The sequence below is a fragment of the Paroedura picta genome, chromosome 14, assembly GCF_049243985.1.
Source record: "Paroedura picta isolate Pp20150507F chromosome 14, Ppicta_v3.0, whole genome shotgun sequence".
Taxonomy (NCBI): Eukaryota; Metazoa; Chordata; class Lepidosauria; order Squamata; family Gekkonidae; genus Paroedura; species Paroedura picta.
Genome location: NC_135382.1, coordinates 17,713,374 through 17,732,197, shown reverse-complemented (window position 1 = coordinate 17,732,197; position 18,824 = coordinate 17,713,374). Strand labels below are relative to the sequence as shown.

The 18,824-nt window shown below is 46.2% G+C and overlaps 1 protein-coding gene and 1 long non-coding RNA gene across 3 annotated transcripts in view; one reads left to right on the top strand and one right to left on the bottom strand.

Annotated features, from left to right (window-relative positions):
- The window catches only part of LOC143823994 (potassium voltage-gated channel subfamily KQT member 1-like), a 280,017-nt gene that overhangs the window by 55,999 nt on the left and 205,194 nt on the right, over window positions 1-18,824 (bottom strand). The gene's annotated exons all lie outside the window — the stretch shown is intronic.
- Window positions 9,086-12,280, top strand: LOC143823955 (uncharacterized). Its single transcript, XR_013226656.1, has 3 exons — window positions 9,086-9,271; window positions 11,180-11,300; window positions 11,483-12,280. It is a non-coding gene; the product is annotated as an uncharacterized LOC143823955 (long non-coding RNA).

The following is an 18,824-nucleotide window of genomic DNA, read 5'->3' as shown; positions in this document are numbered from 1 at the left end:
CCTTTTATTTGTGTGCATAATTATATTGATATACCATTGTAAGTACAGGCTTACCAGGTCTCTGAACCCCCAACTTTCATGAAAACCGCTCAGTAAGGCTCTAGATCAGGCCTTCATGAAACCCTGGGGTTTCTTGATGGCCCCGGAAGGGCTTCCTGAATGGGTAGAAATTAATTAATGTTAATATATATTTTTTAATCTGTTGGTTTTGGTTGTTATGACCATATTTGGTCATGTCAACCCCCTACCCAATGGCCAGTGATGGACCTGGAGGGGGTGGGAAGGGGAGGCGTCCTGGGTGGGCATGTACACAGCTAGGCTTCCCAACCAATTTCTGCCTTGATCATGCCACTTTTCTTAGAGCCTGAAGAATGTTTCTGGAGTTTCTCAGTGGTAAAGAAGTTGAGGGAGGCTGTTGTAGCTCCTTTCCTTCCAGAGATATACCTCCTTTCCCCCTATAACTTTGCAGGGGAAAGGGCTAGCCACCAGAGACTAACTTCCTTTCCTAATTAAAGATGGGCAATAATTAAAGATCCAGCTATGCCATGGTATAACGATATATCCAGATATCAAAAATGAAACTAGTCATTGGGCCAGAACCTATGAGAAAACTCCATGCAGAAAAGTCCTTATGTTTGGTTACTTGAATTGTCTCCTTTTCTGGAATGAGTTTTAATTTCAGATATGCATGTATGTAGAGGTTTGCAACCCAAGTGCTGGATCCAGACTAAATTTTCCATCACTGAACTGGAATTTTCCTGCCTTCCCCCTCTCAGTGTAGGTCACTGATCTCATAGAGGACAGGGAACCCTGAAGAGCAACATGGGGTAGAGGTCTGCAGTGGGAAGGAGGGTGTAGTGATTAAGAGCGACTTCTCATCTGGCAAGCTGAGCTTGATTCCCTGCACCTCCACATGCAGCCAGCTGGGTGGCCTTGGGCTCATCACAATCCTGATAGTGCTGTTCTGACAAAGCATTCTTGTAAGAGCTCTTTCAGTCTCACCTATCTCACAGGGTGCATGTTGTGCAGAGCGGAAAGGAAGGCAATTGTAAGCCACTTTGAAACTCCTTCAGGCAGTGAAAAACAGGGTATAAAAAACCACTCTTCTTCTTCATCAATGGAAATTGCCAATTTTGGCGACAGAAATATTACATGGCCCACTTTTGCCTCGCCTCTGTGTCTAAATTTCACCCACTTCTCAAAGCCTTCATGTTTCTGTAGGATAAAGTTTGAGCTTGAATTCTGGGGCACCTTTAAGACCAACAAATTTTTATTCAAGGTATAAGCTTTTGGGTGCATGCACACGTCTTTGGATACTGTGAAAAAGAATTTCCTCAAGCATCACATGGAGGTAGAGAGGGGGTGGGTTAATTCCTAGGAAAGGATTCATGACAAAGTAGTGTGCTCATGAAAGTCTATGCTGGGAATAGAACTTTGCTGGTCTTAAAGGTGCCGCTGGACCCAAATTTTGTTCTGCAGCTTCAGGCCAACACAGTGACCCTCCTGAATCCATAGATGGCCCTTGCAACAAAGTGCTTTTTCTGTCTAAAACTGTTTTTAAGTGCGGGCTTTAAAGGAGTGCACAGCTTCTCTGATGAAGGATGGAGCCACATTAGAAGCTGGTAAATAGCAAGATTACTTGGGCATTTTTGGCATTTTCTTAGAACACATAAAAGAAATTTCTTTTTTGACAACACAGATTAAATAGCTCCACGTTAGGAATGTGCAAAAAACAAGTTTGTTGTGTTTGCTGAAAACCCGCTGGATGTTTCACCAAAGAAACCTTAAGATTCGAGGAAGTTTACTGGACTTGTGAACCAATGTTGGCCCACCTCAAAAACCCTCTGATGTTTAGCTGGATGAGCCCCCCCCCTTGAGTAGCAATTCTCTAGTTCTCAGAAACTACAGGAACCCAGAACAGAGTGCTGGACAAGGCTCCAAAGTATTGTGTCATGTAATGTAAAGCAAACGAAACAGAAACCCATCTTTTAAAAGAGGAAAAGAGTCAGAGGGATCTATTCGCTATATAAAAACACACATTTCAGAAAAAGGAATTCCCCTGCCCACATCAACATTGGTCCCAACCAGCTCAGTTCTGGGAGGAGGGCATCCTTTGTGGAACAACCTGGTCGCTCTGCCATCTGAAAGTCCTACTAGCTGCAGAGAACTGGATTCTACCCAGAGGTGTCATGGCATCTGAATGTTCTCTTCTTGTGTTGAGGCCTCACTGTCCACCCCGACATTGGTTGTAGTAAAGGACAGTCCCCCACCCCCACCCCGCGAACACACACATTGTGAGTAGTAGCTACATATCACTTCTGGCTGGGCTCTATGATAATTAGAACTAGCCCAAGGTCACCCAGCTGGCTGCCTATGGAGGAACGGGGAATCAAACCCATTTCTCTAGATCACAATCCACCACTCTTAAACCATGACATCGCACTGGCTCTCAATTACCAAAGGATTAGATGGACCACTGGTCTCATCAAAGAGAGCTCTTCTTATGTTCTTAAACCTCAGATGCTGCTTCCTTCATACCCACTTTTCACCTCAGGATTAGTAACCAGGAATGTCAGCTGGAATCCCTCCAGAAACTGGATTTGGCCCAGTCGCTGACTCCTAATCTAGAGACGGGTTTTCAGCCGGACACTGTTCTGTACCAGACGGGGGCGGGAGGAGAAAACCCAGCAACCCCCCAGCCCTTCTTCTGAATCTTCCCAGCAGGCCTGGTTTGGCACTGCTTGCTTCAGCTCAGCTTCCTAGCTCCATCTGTTTTATCTACATGCAGGAGGGATTCCTGGTCTCAGCTGTGTAAATGTTTTAACTGGGATTCGTGCTCATCTCTCCAGGTCATGGGTCCCCTTCCGGCCCACAGAGGCCAAAAATGCATCCATCCAAGCAGAGACCATCCAAAACCAACATGGAGTTTTCCCCCACTTGAACATATCCGTGGCACGTGGCTCACTCAGAAGACAGGGGAAGGTGCCAGGCAATAAATTCATACATTTGCCTGATATGAACTTCACATGTTTTCTTTAAGGAAAAAAAAAAAAACACAGCACTATCCCTCTTGCGTGGTTTAGGAGATCAGACCTGGCAGGGGCCTCTTCCAAATGAGATGACCAAGAGAGCTTTTAGCCACACTGGAAGAAAATACCTAGCCTCAGCTACCAGTGTGTGTTCACAACTATTTAGAAAGTCAGAGCGCAGATACAAGTTTTGCAGGGTGTTTCCTCTCCCTCTCTTTCTCCCAGGTCCTTCCTGGCAGCCTTACTTAAGTTTCCGCTGCACAGAAGGGTTTTCTCAGCTTAATTTATAGTCCTGAACACTGGTGTTTTCATTATGCAGTTAATGATGTCAAAATGCTCAGAGTTAATGGAATCATAAAACAATTAGGGCACTATTTATTTTTATAGCTGGCCAGCTCACCTCTCCCTCTACGGAGCATTCACTTTCTTTTCTCTTGGGCTACCAAGGTCCAAGGGCCATTTTGACCTTTGCAGTTGGCTTTTCTGCTGCATCCTTCAACCCTAAGGCTGCTGTGCCACTCCATGAAAGAGAAGGAGGCACTGCATTTGCAGGAATTGAGAGCCAGCTTGGCATAGTGTTTAAGAACAGCTGCTTCTAATCTGGAGAACCCAGCTTGATTCCCCACCTCCTCCACATGCAGCCAGCTGGGTGACCTTGAGCCAGTCACAATTCTCTCAGAATTCTCTTGGTGCCACTTACCTCACCGGGCGTCTGTGGTGGGGAGAGGAAGGGAAGGCAAATGTAAGCCACTCTGAGACTCCTTCAGTAAAACACAAGGAACATTTTTGTTGGGTCAATAATGAACTGGAAAATAATAACATCACTCTGTTTAGATCTAGGGCAATGGCAGAAAGAATTCTACATGTACATGGCTTGAAGGAAAAGCCAAACTTGACCTACAATAGAAGACAGGATTATCATGCTATTAGAGTTGGGTGCTCTGATTAGAGAAAAATCAACATCTACCTTTGTGACACAGCAGAAACTTTCCACTGACTTTTTACAGGGAAAAGGAAAAATAGGTGGACACTCTGTGGACTTGAAGATTAAAGGATGTAGATCTTTGACTATGTACAATATAATGAAAAGTGATTAATTGGAGCAGGCTTTCTCAACCAGGAGTTCATGAAATCCTGTCATTATGGCAAACAACAAGCGATCTGCTGAAGGTTCTGGGGCCTTGGGAGAACTGCGTGGCCTTGACCAGGGCCAGGGCCTTTTCGGTCCTGGCCCCTAGAAGAAGAAGAAGAGTTGGTTCTTATATGCCACTTTTTCCCTACCCGAAGGAGGCTCAAAGCGGTTTACAGTCGCCTTCCCATTCCTCTCCCCACAACAGACACCCTGTGGGGTGGGTGAGGCTGAGAGAGCCCTAATATCACTGCCCGGTCAGAACAGCTTTATCAGTGCCGTGGTGAGCCCAAGGTCACCTAGCTGGCTGCATGTGGGGGAGTGCAGAATCGAACCCGGCATGCCAGATTAGAAGTCCACACTCCTAACCACTACACCAAACTGGCTCTCTACCTGGTGGAATGAGCTCCCAGAAGAGCTAAGGGCCCTGTCAGGGCTCTGAGTTCCGCAGAGCCTGCAAAACGGAGCTCTTCCGCCATGCGTTTGGTTGAGGCCACGTAGGAACCCCCAGGGATGTGGATCAGGTCCCGCCCCTCCGAAGGCCCTATTGAACTGCAGTGCTAGACTGTGGTGGGCCCTAATTTCATCTTCCAGCCGGGTTTATTCCATCTTATGTTATGCTTTCAGTTACTATTTCATCCACTCGGACTGATGCCCTGAACAAGGGAGATGGTTATATTAGATTGCTTGTCGCCGCCATTTGCTGTTTGTTATATGTTGCAAATTGTTTTAACGGTTTTATGGGGATTTTAAATTGTATGGATTTTGCTCTTTGTTAACCGCTACGAGCCAGCTAAAGACAGCGGCGGTATACAAACCAAATCAAATCAAATCAATCAATAAAAATCATCATCATCATCACCTGAAAAGCTTATGAAACACATCTTGAATATCTCCTACAATAGGCTTTTCCCATCTTGTCTGGGAATTGTGTCCTCTCCCTGAATTCTTTGTCATGCCCCCCTATTGAATTCTGAAATGGCACCCCTCATTAAACTTCCCTGCCTGTTGAGTAAGCCCTCCCCCCACTTTCCATACTCACAACCCCTACAGATGAAGGTGTTGTCTAAATGATAACCCTTTTGAAGGGGGCGAATCCTTTAGCCGCTCGCCGGGTTGCCTCCTGCCCAACCACGACAGATGCACAAGAAAGAGCTCTTTTATCTCCTCCACGCCCGTCTGAGTATTTGACACACCAGGAGGAACTCCGGGGCAGCTGGATGCTTCGCCAGCACTTGTGTACCCAACAGCCACAGCTGCCGAGAGCCCCCGAGGAACATTTTTTAAAAAAATATTAAAAAGCCAACTGCTCCGTGGAGTGCACAAGGGCACGTACGGTGGGGAAACAAACACACGCCCCGGTTGGTTTATGCCACGACATGCCCATACGAGGAGCGGTTGAAGCATTGGTGGGGCCCATGGCACCAGAGCTGTTTTCAGGGCCCTGGCAGAGAACAATTGCGGTGGGAGCAGCCGGGCGGCAGAGGGGAAATTTTAATCAGCCCAAATCAAAACGGAAATCGCATTCAACGTAGACTGCAGGGACTTGAATCGACCTGGGATCGGAATAAAAGCTCCGTGCAGATTCAGCCCTGGATTCCAAGCGTGAGGAGAAGTGAGGCACAGATAGAACAAATCACCTGAGATTCAGGCAGGTATCTCTGTTGGTCTGAATCAGCAGGCCAAAGTTTTAGTCCAGTGGCACCTTTAAGGCCAGGGGTAGTCAAACTGCGGCCCTCCAGATGTCCATGGACTACAATTCCCAGGAGCCCCTGCCAGCGAATGCTGGCAGGGGCTCATGGGAATTGTAGTCCATGGACATCTGGAGGGCCGCAGTTTGACTACCCCTGTTTAAGGCCAACAAAGTTTCTATTCAAGGTAATTTATTGATTGATTGATTGATTGATTGATTGATTCAAGGCATAACCCAGCCTTTCTCAACTTTTTTTACCACTGAGAACCCCCTGAAATATTCTTCACGCTTTGAGAAACCCCAGAAGTGGCGCAATGGTGCAGAATATGGTTGGGAAGCAGAGCTGTGGACACGCCCACCTGGGGCCCCTTCCCACTGCCTCGAGGCTCATCTTTGGCCATTTTGGAAGGGGGGTGGGTCAACATGTGCATATATCACCCGAAAAATGTTTCACAAATTTAATAAATATATTTAAAATCCCCACCCATTCAGGAAACCTTTCCAGGGCCGTCAAGAAACCCCAGGATTCTACTTAAGCCGAATATAAGCTTTCATGAGCTTTAAATAAAACTTTCTTAGCCTTAAAGGTGCCACTGGATTCAAACTTTGTTCAATCGATAAACTGATTTGCTGGTACTGAACACGTATGTGAAGAGCTTGGAACATTTGGCAACTTGGCACAAGTGCTAAGTTCTCTGACTGTTATTACTGCTCTGGGCAGCAAGCCCTTAAGTAAGGACAGCGCTACTCTGGTGTGGACCATTCCCCCCCCCCCCCCGTATTTCATTAGAAAAAGAAATTCTGCCTACCTACAAGCTTTCCACAGCTGTTCCCAATCCAAACAGGCACCAAAATGGTTCACTTTCCACCCACCCAAATGCGGTGTTGGGGAATCCTTCAAAATTATTTAACATAATGATGCCTTTTGAAACTCAGAATAGTTTCATGCTATTTTAAAGCTATTTTTCCTCCATTTGAAGACTCACATTTGGGGTTTATTTTAAGATTTAATTATAGGTGAAAAGAGTATGAAATTAAACATGGTGCCATTTTTTTGCTCTTTATTTTCTTAAATGCTCGTTCCCCTCCCAGCCATCTGTCCTTCAGAGAGCGATGTGCTCAGTCTGAAAATCTCCTTTAATGAAAAGACACAAAACCTCCTTATATGATTTTCACAGGGTTGTGTAAATATAGACTCGAGAAATCTGCTGGCACATCATTTCCCCACCTTTAGCAAAGATGGGTCTGTTTTTTATTATATGTATAAATCAAAAACAGATTGGAAAGAATACAGACAACAGAACCCTCTTGGAATCTGATTTTACATATACACTAGGATCATCCTCACCTCGACAGGTTACTTTGAGGTACAGGTGGCTAAACTGAGTGGGTCCAAAGGCCAAATTCCTCACCAAACAGTTGCCTACCATGGGTCATACCCAAACTTCAATGAAAAAATCACCACTTTAGATGGTAGAAAAAAGTAAGATTCCAGTAGCTCCTTAAGGACAAACAAAATTTGTGGCAAGGTATCAGTTTTCATGAGTCACTGCTCATTTCTTCGTATATAGCTAGAATGCGAATTCATCTGTACATTGGAAGGTAGCGCAATTTCAATTGCCAAATGAATGACAATAGCAGGCATGACTGGATTAGGAGTGACACGTGGAGGGGTAGTGCACATGAAAAAATCAGCATTGGCAATGAGACAGGAAACCTAGGTCTTGATTCAGTCCAGGAGGATGCACTGTCTTGAGCCCCTACCCATCAGTTTCAATTGGCTCAGTGATCTACTGAGTTTCATTTCTAAACAAATTCCCCTTATCGTTCAACCCTTCAGTGGCAGCTTGCCAAATTCTTTGTCTTCTGATCCCCACGCTGGTACCATGGATAGATCATTCCTGGAAGTACTCCAGGACTTTTTGCTTCCTGTTCTGATTATTCCCCACCCCACCCCCATTCAAGGGGCCTCTTCTGCCCCCATGATGTCAAAGGGGCATGTTTGGGGGGAGAAGTCAGGAAAAGAGCCCCCACAATGATGCAAAGCCAGTGACTGCCTGCTCTTCCCCCTTCCCACTGTGGGCAACAAGAAGCCACTGTTGCAAGTTGGTTAGGTGCAAAGCTGGAGACTGCCTGCTGTTCTTTCCTTCTCCCTCCCTCTGTCATGGGGGGAGGGCTAGGGAAGACCAGTAAGCAGGCCCTAGCAGGGTCCCTGGGGGTGGCACTAGAGCTGCCAATGCTGCCTGGGGCTACTGCTTGGAAAGGTTGCTCTGTTAGCCTTTGTGTCTTTCACAAGAGTCAGCCGCTGCCTGTCAGTGAAAGGGTTAATGTTGAGTGACCCTAGTTGCTCATGAGAACAGGCAAGTGCGGGTCATGTGGTTTGTTTACTGATATGCTAAAGTGTTTACTGGCCATTGCTTAGGTGCTTGCTACCCATGCCTGCAACTAATAACGGAGATCCGTCTTGGATTCCAAACATGGAACAGCTAGACTGTAGAGCTCCGTTCTGAGATATAGGAAGCTATGCATTTCCTTGTTTTATTTCCAAGTTCCCCCTTCCCTGCTAGCCTAGTAAAACAGTCTTTTTGATAACATAACACTGCCTTGTCTGGTGTCTCTTCATTTAAACATTAACTCAGCTAACTAATATTACTTTTTCACAAACTATCCAACATGATCTAGCACCACTTTCCTGATTGCAGACACACAGCAGGCAGACGGGCATAGTTTCTAGCCATCAGAGGTTGTAAGAATATAGTTTCCCAGATACCAGTTAGATCACACAGCTTCAAGTCTAAGGGAAAGCAGAGTGCTAAAACACAGTGACAATGGAACCAATGCAAGCTACACAAACACATCACTCACACACAGCCACTCCCCAGTTTGCTGCTTTTGTACCTCATGCTCAGCACCTGCCAGCTGCCTTGGCCCTGTTCCTGCAAACACTCTTTCTCATCATTCATGTGGAGCCAGTGCTGTGCTGCCAACTGAGCATGGCACCTTCTGTCTTGCAGTTCCCGCCTTAGTTTCCTCTGCTGTTCCCAAGGCTCTGATGACAGGGGAGGTGAACTGGTCAGCAGATGACTCTCTGGTGCCAACTCAGAACCGATGGGCCATTGGACTAGTGCTTGGCTGCAGATTTACATCTGGCTCCTTAAGAGACTGTGTCTCTGTCACAAGCCATGGCTCTGGGTTAGGCCTGCTGAGTGCCTCTTCCTCAGAGGAGTCCTTTGCCTCATTTCCCTATGCTGGAGCTAGCTGGTCCATGACACCCATCTTTTTGCTGCTCACTGCAGGTCCAGCTAGCAGATGGGCCACCTGTGGGACTGTCATCATGGGGAAATTCCTCTACCAAAACAACAGGACTAACAGGATCATCTGTGCAGGTCCTTGGCTGGAACAGTTATTGGTTTTTAAAAGGTCAAGGAATTTTGATGCCTCCATCTGTTTTCTATCTTCTATTTCTATTTGTATTGTCAAGGGGTTTTATGAGCTTTTATATTGTATTTTATTGTTTTTATAGTGTGTACTGCCACGAGATGGCCTGTCATGAGGGGCGGTATAAAAATCCATAGACAGACAGACAGACAGACAGACAGACAGACAGACAGACAGACAGACAGACAGACAGACAGACATAATGGGCATGGGGATGTGGGAGAGTTTTTAGTCATGTGGAAGACTTCTGTATTCCCTTACTGAATTCTCATTTTAAAGCTAAAATAAAGATCTTTATTGCAGGATGGGGAAATCTACAATTGGGGTTGCAATCATTTAGTTCACAGCGATATAGATATTTTAGTAAGTTACGTTCGTTTGTGCTCTTGTAATTTGGGGTATTACTTTTAGCAGTCACCTTTCATAAATACGAATTAAGTGTAATTATAGAGAAAAGATGCTAATCTGCGAAATAAGGAATGATTTCACGGCCACTTGCTAAAAACACACGTTAAGTAGCTTTTGTGGGCTAAGACATTTGCGGGGGGGGGGACATTCCCATGACTTTAGATCAGCAGGGCTTGATGTTATGGTCTGATTTACTCACTTTCCTTGCAAATTCTAACGAGGCCTAACAATAAAAGTGCTTCCTGGGGAAATGCTGATCAGTTTTCAGCTTTTGTGTCCGTGTAAGATGGTGAACTGGCAGAGCCAAGTCAACCTTTGTGGATATATTTCTGCCCTAGGAAAGCTTCAATAAGCTCAACAAATGAACAAAAAAGCACCCGTATTCTGCTGCCACAGAAATATACTTTGAAGGAGTGGAGAACTGATTTATTCCAGGAGAAAATTCTGGATTTCTGCAGAATTTTGAATACTTCCGTATGGGCTGTGATAAAAGGGCCTTTGAGAACCATAATGGGACCACAGATGCTTCCCATGCAAAAGTCTGGACAGCCACCTGTAAGGCAGGTCAGAATATGTGCCTTTGCAGTGTGGCTGGAAGATGAGAAAACAGAGGCTCCTTTAGAGAGTTCCTCTCTCTAATATGAACTTCTGCCATGATCACGTGACTAGTGCCTCCAATTAACAAGCACTCTTGCCCTATTTCCGTATAATTCAAGACAAGGTTCAGTATCTTGCCTTCAAGTGCTTCACACCTCTCTTGAGGAACCCTCTGGAAGCTCTGTGCTCTGTGGATAGCTTGCAAGCTGTCCATCAAGTCTCTTCATGCATGGTCCTTCCTAGTCCAACTCCTGCTCAATGTAGTATCAGCCTAAAGCATCCAGGATAAGGTTCTGTTGAGCTGCTGTTTAAAGACTTGCCAGGTTGATGGGGGTAGAGGGAGATGGGGAGATTTAATCACAGGCCTAGGATCCCTCTATTTGCTTCTATAAAACAACAACAAAAAAATTCTGTTGGAATACGCAAGATCTACAGTGTTCAAGACCGGCCCTGATTTTGAGATGCTTCTACTAACCCAACACCCTGCAAGCCTGCCAGCGTGGCATCGTGGTTAAGAGCTGTAGCCTCTAATCTGGAGAACCAGGTTTGATTCCCCACTCCTCCACATGCAGCTAGCTGCGTCTGACCCTTGGGGAGACGCCCTCTAGCATTTTCATGGCAGACTCAATACGGGGTAGTTTGCCAGTGCCTTCCCCAGTCATTACTGTTTACCCCCCAGCAAGCTGGGTACTCATTTTACCGACCTCGGAAGGATGGAAGGGTGAGTCGACCTTGAGCCGGCTGCTGGGATTGAACTCCCAGCCTCATGGGCAGAGCTTCAGACAGCATGTCTGCTGCCTTACAACTCTACGTCACAAGAGGCTCTTTTTGTTTAGAGGAAAGTGGGGTATAAAAACCATCTCTTCTTTTTCTTCTTCTGCCCAGCTTGAATGACCTCATCCAGGAGCTCCTTCCCCACCCAACCACCTGGCACCAAGACAGGAAACAGAAACTGATGTGTGTTGGTGTGGGGGGAAGATGCCCCAACCCAGTCACGCTGCTGGAAGTAAGTATACATTTAGAGCTTGCTTTGAAAATGATGACACAGAAAGGAGAGGATAACTACAAGGAACTGAAACACCTTAATTCAAAAAAACCCACAAGAACCCACCCAGTACTTTAAGAGCTTTGAGCTATGAGGCATGAATTAACCACAAACAATGCTTTCTTCTTCTTTTTTTAATCTAGAAAGAAAATACAAGGATGCTTTCTTCTACTCTCGGCAAATACTACACATGGAAAATTGTCTCATCTTATGGGATGTGTATCCTCAAGAAAGTATTTTTTTTAAACCCACAATAACAACATGCCATGCACTTGAGCTAAATCCTAAACCAAGAATGTAAAGGAGTAACATGTGTCTAGCACATGACCTCTTTTTATAGCTGACAGTCTGGGCACAGCATATCTTCTCCATATGTGTACCTACTTCTGAAAATCTTTTCTTCAGATGGGATTCTAAAGTACCTAGTTTATTACTTATTCTGCAGGAAACATGCTTACCATTAAATTAAGTTTCTCCATCTATTAGTGTGATACTGAAGAGTCATAGGAAATCCATGTTCTTTAAAAACTAGGATCCTGTACAGATGAATTCTGTGCCATGTAAAGCAGAATTTTGTAAGCTGAACCTGTTATGCACACTAAGTAGGCATTAATCATTTTTATTGCCCTGAATAATATATATTGTATTGGTAAACGTTTGCATCACTTATTTTATTATTTTCATTGTTGATGATTGCTAGTTACGCTCAAAATGTGCAATGTAGACAGATGAGACATTCTGCAGTTTTTGAAAATCTGCGATAATTAATATTCTTATAAATCCGCGAAAAATACTCTCCGGGCAGTGAGTGGGTTTGGTGCTCAATATCTATGAAACTGCTTTGTTGGTTTTAGGATCTGCAAGTCCCCCAGAGTGCTGGAAAAAGGTGAAACAGAGGCAGGAGAAAAGCGAGATGGAAATATTTCAAATAAACAATAAAATGATGAGAAATGACCAACCTTTAAATATACGGATTTGAGGCAAATATTTTCTCCCCTCTCCCCAAGTTTGATTTTGTGAGTGAAATTTGCATTGGTGTGAAATGTCAGCAAACTTAGCATGCTACTAAGTCCAGTGGCGGTCCAGGGGTAGGCAAACTGTGGCCCTCCAGATGTCCATGGACTACAATTCCCATGAGCCCCTGCCAGCATTTGCTGGCAGGGGCTCATGGGAATTGTAGACCATGGACATCTGGAGGGTCGCAGTTTGACTACCCCTGAATTTACAGGGATCTCAGAGCAGCAGTCGAAAAACAGCCACCTCTGCTCCTTTATTTACCCACATCAGACAGAGGGACTTCAAAGTCCAAGGTTAAATAGGACTCTAGCAATGGCATTTGGACGTCCAAACTCAAACTGCAAAGGGATTCCTAGGGTCTCAAAAGCCTCTTGCTGAAATCCTAGGTAGAGCATTCGGAGAGGGAGAGAGAAAAACCCACTGAAACAAATCCTTCCCAGTGAAAACTTCACACAGGGGGAAAAAAAAACCTTTCCCTGAAGCCCGCCACACAATACCCAGGTCCACTTCTGCCAGACACAGCCTAATCCCCCCAAAATGGGCAATATATCTTTAAGGGATTGTGATGCAGAGTGGTATGATGTGCTTTGCCGAGGGTGGAGAACGTCTGAGGGCAAGGCTTGAGGTGTGGTTTCTCCTTCTCCCTGGTGCATGTAAGGTCGTGGACTGGCTGGCTCCAGTCAGATTATTGCCTTCACGTCTGTAGACAAGGCTTTTTAATAACCAGTCCAGGGGCCCCTTTTCGGCACACACGCAAAATGGCCCATCTTCAGGATAACAAGTCGGGTCCCTCCGGCCGTAACCGCAGAAATGAAACAGCCAGCTCATTCCCAGGCTGTTATTAGTCGCCACGGAGGTCACAGACAGGAGGCAGACCCCTGTCATTAAAAAGGAAAGGTGTGCTGGCTTTGCTCTTTGTTTTCAAAGAAAGCTTGCCTCCCGCGATCAGGTAAAGTTCCAGGCAGACCAACACAGGGGGAGAGACAGGGACAATTTCTCCTTTCTCCGGGACCGGACACAGAGGGTTGCTGTGGGAGAGGAGCAGTCACGCGCCTACCATCTCCCCTACGTTGTTCTCTCCCCTACATTGTTCGACATCTTCAGACGCCCCCCGATTCAGCTTGTCCGGAGTTTTGGGCAGGGTTGTTATCAGTATGCCGATGACACCTAGCTCTGTCTCCTGATGGGCAACCACCCTGACTCCCCTCCCCCCTGAAATCTTTTCAGCAGTTGGTTGGAAGCAGTGATGGTTTGGCTCAAGAAACTCAACCCTGCCTGAAACTCAACCCTGCCAAGGTCCTGTGGATCGGTAGGAAGGGGACGGGCTTGGAGGCACCCTGCTAGCTTCCGAGATCTGAGGAGATCTGGGCTATCCAGGTCAGGGGACACGTGGTGAAGCTGTCCAGAAGGTCACTTCCAGGGAATCCTCTCTGCAACCGTCAAAGACACTAGGGGGGTACCATGGAAGCCCTGCCTACGACTGTTCTCAGACCTGCTCACATTGCCCACAAACTTTCTTTGGGTGTTCTGAGGGCCTCCCCTTGCAGGATAACCCCCACGTGAAAGTGGGGCAGAGGGGCAGTAATTTGATTCCCCCCCCCAATGCTTGTGAAACTACCAGGCATGAATGCTTGCAGTTACTCAGCTGCTATGAAGACCCAGTATTCTACAAAACTGATTATTATTTAGTTTTTTTTTTAAATGGTATGAGGCTATTCTGCTCCAGGGAGCAATCATGGTCACTGGAATGGAAGTCAAACACGGCGTCTTATATTTTATGACCTTTTAATAATAACAAGGATGAAAAAGTTGAGGAGAGGGGGTCATTCCTGCTGATTTCCCCTCTCACTGCAGACCCCACCTTTGCCTCCTATGCTGTGGACCGGCTCTCCGACCTCCCCCCCCCCCCAGAAAGAGGGAGCATAGTAGGTGACAATAGAAAGGGGAGGAAGAAAAATGGTTCCATTCTTATCATGGATCCAGTAGAATTAACAGCCACATTTTCTCTCAGTAGTCCCATTCAAATCTAGCATTTAAAACTGCAGCACAGTTTGAGACAAACTAGAAAAAAACGAGAAAACCGAATGCCTAGGTTCCAGAATAGGGACTGGGGAGGAGGAAGTGCTCAAGACAGCTAGCATGGTGTAGTGGTTAAGAGCGGCGGCTTCTAATCTGGCAAGATTTTCTGCTCCTTTACATGGAGCCAGGTGGGTGACCTTGGGCAGTTCTAATAGTGCTGTTCTCACATAGCAGTTCTGTTAGAGCTCTCTCTGTTCCACCTAATTCACAGAGTGTCTGTTTAGACTCCTGGTAGAGAAAGTGGCATATAAGAACCAACTCTTCTCCTTCTCCTTCTCCTTCTCCTCCTCCTCCTCCTCCTCCTCGCCTTCATGAAAATGGGCAAAGATATAGCCAGGTCTATGCCCCTCAAGAGGAAATTCAGTAACTGGGTTGTGACCACAGAAAAGTCTGTTTTCCCACATTGACCCATCTAATGTGCAAAGCTGGAAGCGGAGGGGGAGAAGGGCTGCCACTTCTGGTCTCAACTGACAGGCAGGTTCCACAGAATGAAGGGAGATCTTCAAATACACGGTCCCAGATTGAACAGGGTGTTTGTACCCTACCACTCTGTTTCAATGCGTATGGAGCCTTCCGCTGTCTTGTGGAGCCTACCTCCAGTGGAACGTGCTCTTCTGCTCCTAAGGAAGGTCCCGTTGTACAAGTGACCGTAAGACAGAAGAGAAAGGAGGTTCTGAGTGGAATCCATGGAAGCTGACACCAACACATATTTGTTACAGAACCATTTGTGATGAAGCTGATATCAGCTGGTTGACCTCAGCACCAGGAGTGTGCATCCCGATATAGCTGATCTGAATATATACCCCAAAAACACCTGATCTGTATTTCATGAATGTATTTGATCTCCAGGTGTTATCTGGGATTTTTCAGGGTACTGGGAAATGGGCCCTAAAAACTCCCGGACGGATTCAGGATTAGCCAGCAATATTGGGAAGCCAATATTTTAAGCTTCCCAGGACTATTTTGTCTTTATTTTCCCAATGTTTCTCAATGAACAGTATTTCACAACGTGGGCTCCCTATTAGACATTCTTATATGCAGTGCATATCGGTTGGAGCACCACCTCCTAGATTTCAGTACCACCTAGCAAGCCAAAATGTTATATATTTTTATACCGCTCAAGGGCATCTAAACTTATTTGACCACTGAGAAAGATCTTTTAGGGGTCGAAATACATCTTGGTTTTGGTCGTTATATCTTCCGTGTGTTAATGCTGATTCTGTACTTGATGTGCTACACAGGGTATCCAACTGAGATTTTAAATTCCTGTTATGTGTATGTAATTATAATAAATATTTGGCTTTTAAACACCTTTTTTTTTTGCAGCTCAACCTTTAGGTTCCTAAAAGATAGACAAAAGGTCAAAGGTTTATTTTGATGGTTTATATCATGTATCTCTACTGTATTTAAAAGGATCTCAGGTCAGGATATTCTTGTTCATACATCGATCTGAATTATGGACTGAACAGAAGCAATCAAACTGGATGGAGCCTTAATGTGTCCATCCAAGGGAAGGCCACTGATGAACTAGTTCGGTAACCGTAGCACTAACCACGGACAGATGTGCCCCAGGAATCTCTTATTTGATGCTTCAGTGCTTAGAAGGAAGAGTGCCTTTGCAGAAAATTATGCACAATAAATCACTGAAGAAGTTTGGAATTAGGTGTACATAATCTCTCTTTCACTTTCCAACCAATGTATTTGAAGGATTCATGACGGGCCTTTCCCAGAGGGAATGCTGAATTACAACGCAGAGCACTGTAACAACCCAAGTAACTTCCTCGGCAGAAGAGGACAAAAAAGCCAGTTAAAGCACACACCATAAGCCAGCTGACAGCCCAGGTGCCTGCCCAGAGAGTTTCTTCACAGCAGCCACAGTCAAGGGAGCCTCAACTCGAGTGCAACAACGGAGGATTGGGTTGGTCACTGGGTGAGCCGGGATGCTGTGGTAGATGGACCACTGGTCTGATCCAGCAGGGCTCTTCTTAGGAAACTCTGGCTCATGGCCCCATCAAGCTGACATCAGGAGCAGGTGGTTCTGTGACTGGGCCATCTTGCATTTTGGGATACTGAAAATCAGTGCGCCCCCAACCATGCCGTCCTGAGCTGAGCTGCATGTAGGACACAGTTGCTTTTTTACAGACTTCCTGCTTTTTACTGTGTTTCTTCCCAAACAGTTTTTGAACAGAAGAATGACTGCAGACAACAGCCAGGTAGACAGTTAGGTCTGTCTGTCTGTCTGTCTGTCTGTCTGTCTGTCTCTCTTACTGTCTTCTTCGATGTGCCAACATGGAAGGAGGTGCCAACATGGAAGGGAGCAAGGCTTGGACTGTTGGGCTACTTTAGAAGGTCTCTAATTCTTCAGCACTTATACACCAGATTGCAAATTTGCTGATGCCTGTCTTGAGACAGGCATGCTTTCTCATGCAAAGACTCTGTGTACACTCTCAGATCTTGGATATCCTGGGCTGATTCTGCACTTACTTTTTTTGTTGTGGATCCTGCTGAATTCAGATCGATTTAGGCTTATATCTACTCCAGGATATGATGGGGGAAAGGTAGGGTGACCACTAATCAATCATGCATGTTGCAGAGGGAAAATTGAAAGCACTAAAAATCAAAATGGAAACTGAATTCAGTGTAGACTGCAGGTATTGAGTCAATCTGAGAGGAGGTAAAAAGCCCCATGCAGACGACACCCTGGTCTGGGGCCAAGATGCTCCTGTGGTCTGCCGTTGCAAAGACTTGCACAGAATAACACTTGTAAACTCCCAGAGGTTCCCAGGAGATCGGGATGACAGACGCTCAGTAATAAAACAGAACTCATGAGAAAATTATGACTTCTCTCACACGTCTTATAAAGAGAGTGAACAGCTCCTCTGTGTCAGTGTTTTAGTTCAGGGCAGGGCGTGGTACAGCAAGAGAACCCAGCGCAGAGCAGCTGTGCAAGAGGTTTCTGGACTTCGGAGAAGGCACCCAGGCACTGATCCCGAGAACAAGAAGGGTGAGGGATACATGAGAGCCTCTGTTTTCAACTGGAGGCCTCAGAGCCGGTGGTTCCCAGCAGGAAGGACAAAGAGCTAAAAGACAGCTATGGCTTTGGCACCTTGGTGCTGAAAGAAGTTCTGTCCAAGCCTTAGAGTAAGGGAAGGGACTAAACCAAAACACAGGCTCCTGGGCTGGATTGGACTCCCACCTGGCTTCCTGCAATTATTGACTTCTGAAGCCTGAGGCTGCCGTGTAGCTAGGCCCTGCAGGAAGTATCTCAGACTCGGGGAGTCCAGGCCAGCCCAATCCCATCAGACCTCAGAAGCTAAACAGGGCCAGCCCTGGCTAGAGCTTGGAAGGGCAGCCTACAAGGAACAGAAGGGTCATGCCATGGGGGCAGGCCATGGCAAACCAGCTCTGAATGTCTCTTGCCAGATAATCTTAGAATCCCCTGGCTACACGACACGCATGCCATACAATGAATAAGTAAATCCGACCACGGGTTGGAAGGGTTCGGTATTGTGCCTGTGGGTTGACCCGGCAGTGCCATTCCAGTCCTCTTAACAAACCATTCTCCACGCCGACACTTGTGGGATTCAATCCTCCAAGTCTGATTCTGATCCTTAAAATTCAACACTTTTCAAGGGTAATGCCCCCTCTTACATTTCTGGATCTGCCTGGGCTCGGGCCCACTCCTGGTGTTTCTTTTGCCTCCAGCAAAGACGAGCAGCACTCTAAGCAGCAGAAGGCCGGGCAGTTTCGGAGACTGTAAACAGATTAGCTGCCCGGGCAGAAGCTTGATTCATTGGCTGCCCAAACTTTCCCCCCCTCTGGCCTTTCAGCGCTCGGCTTAGGATAGGCTGACGTGACCAGAGGACTGGCAGCTGAGCGGCACCTTACCGATGTATTACCTGATTATGCTAAGTACTTTCACATGTGGAATTTAGCACACTTCATATCCAGCGAGTGGCGGTAATAAATAGGGTATTAGCTAACAGAGTGATTAAAGACTTGCAAATTCCGCCATCGGCAATCAAACACTCTCCCCCCCCCCTCCACCCCCCCAGCAATGGTGGCGTTGGGATCAGACCTCTGTAAATCAGAGTCTTGGTGAAAACCTGCTCTGCTCTCTCTCAGCTCTTGGCCCTTCTTCCCCTTGTGATCAGGTTAACAAGCCGGAGCGAAAGGAGGGGAGGCTGAGAACCTCCTCCCCCCAATGAATCACGATCAAGCCACCCGTGTCACGTGGCCTTTGATTAAGCTCCTTACACCTTTTGTGTCTTGTGTGAAAGTGGTTGATACACAAGAGGCAATTCTTCGCTTGTGGGCAAAACGTTCCTTATCCCCGCTTCCCCGCCCGGCCAGAATCCAATTTGATTATCTCATTAGGGTTTTCAAGGT